The sequence below is a fragment of the Dioscorea cayenensis genome, chromosome 17 (genome assembly GCF_009730915.1).
Source record: "Dioscorea cayenensis subsp. rotundata cultivar TDr96_F1 chromosome 17, TDr96_F1_v2_PseudoChromosome.rev07_lg8_w22 25.fasta, whole genome shotgun sequence".
NCBI lineage: Eukaryota > Viridiplantae > Streptophyta > Magnoliopsida > Dioscoreales > Dioscoreaceae > Dioscorea > Dioscorea cayenensis.
In genome coordinates this window covers 6,147,091-6,148,250 of record NC_052487.1, presented here as the reverse complement: position 1 = coordinate 6,148,250, position 1,160 = coordinate 6,147,091, and the positions used below count along the sequence as shown (strand labels likewise).

Genomic DNA, 1,160 nt, shown 5'->3' with positions numbered 1-1,160 from the left:
TAGTCATATTGGGGGGTTCCTCAAAGTATGTGACATCCTTAAGATTAATAACATTTTTGACGACACCATCAAACTTTGCTTATTCCCATTTTTACTAAAGGAAAAGCTAAGCAGTAGCTCTAGGCTCTTCCTTGAGCATCTATCACGACTTGGGAATAGCTTGTAGAACTGTTCTTAGCCTGTTACTTCCCTCCAAGAAGAACGACCAAGTTGCATCAAGAGATTACATCTTATGCACAATTGGACTCTAAATCATTATTTGAGGCATGGGAGAGATTTATAGACTTGTTAAAAAAATGTCCACATCACAATCTCCCTGAATGGATGAAAGTTCAGATTTTCCATCAAGGTCTCAATCAGAGTACTAGGCATCTCATTAATTCAGTAGCAGGAGGGTCACTTGGCAGTAAGGCCCCAGAGATGGCCAAACAGCTGATTGAAGAAATAGCTATGAACAATTATCAATGGAACTCAAGAGGTAGATAAAATGTAAAGCCAGTCAGAATGATTAAAGTTAGTGAAGTCACAACATTAGTAGTCCCGGTGGAAGCTTTGAACCAAAAGATTGATCATTTGTATACTCATAAGTCAGCTTCCATTATGGCGTATGACACGTGTGGGGGAGGACATGCCTCAACAGATTGTTCCACTATTGAAGTGGTGCACAGACCTACCGAACAATTAGATTTAATTGGTAGTGTTTCTTGATAATAAGGGAACCCCTATAGTGGCACATATAACCCAGGATGGTGGAATCACAGTAATTTTTCTTGCAGAAATCAAGGAAAGTAGTAGAAGCCCCGCTGGGATTCCTTCCTCAACAACAGAATGACAAGAGACCTGCATTGTAAGGAGTGATCACTCGGTTTATTCAGAGTACAAATATTAAGTTTCAGCAGCCAGATAATGGATTACAAAGCATAGAAGTGTTGATGAGAAACCAACAGCCTTCTCTTCAAAATTTGGAGAACCAGGTGGGACAGATTGCCAAATTGTTTTCTGATAAGTGCTTGAGTAGACATATTTCTCTATATGTTTTACATGAATTGAGCATCATTTTTATAATGGCTTATGTTTCATAAAGTGCATTTGGTGTTCTTTTGTGCAATTAGGTTGTGAATGCCTTGAAAGAAGAAAAAGAAGCAAAGATAGGTTATTAA

At 38.4% G+C, this 1,160-nt stretch overlaps 1 non-coding gene across 1 annotated transcript; it reads right to left on the bottom strand.

Moving 5' to 3' along the window:
• Nucleotides 1-207: 207 nt before the first annotated feature.
• LOC120281526 lies at nt 208-314 on the bottom strand. The gene has a single exon (XR_005542665.1). It is a non-coding gene; the product is annotated as a small nucleolar RNA R71 (small nucleolar RNA).
• Between the last annotated feature and the right edge of the window lie 846 nt (nt 315-1,160).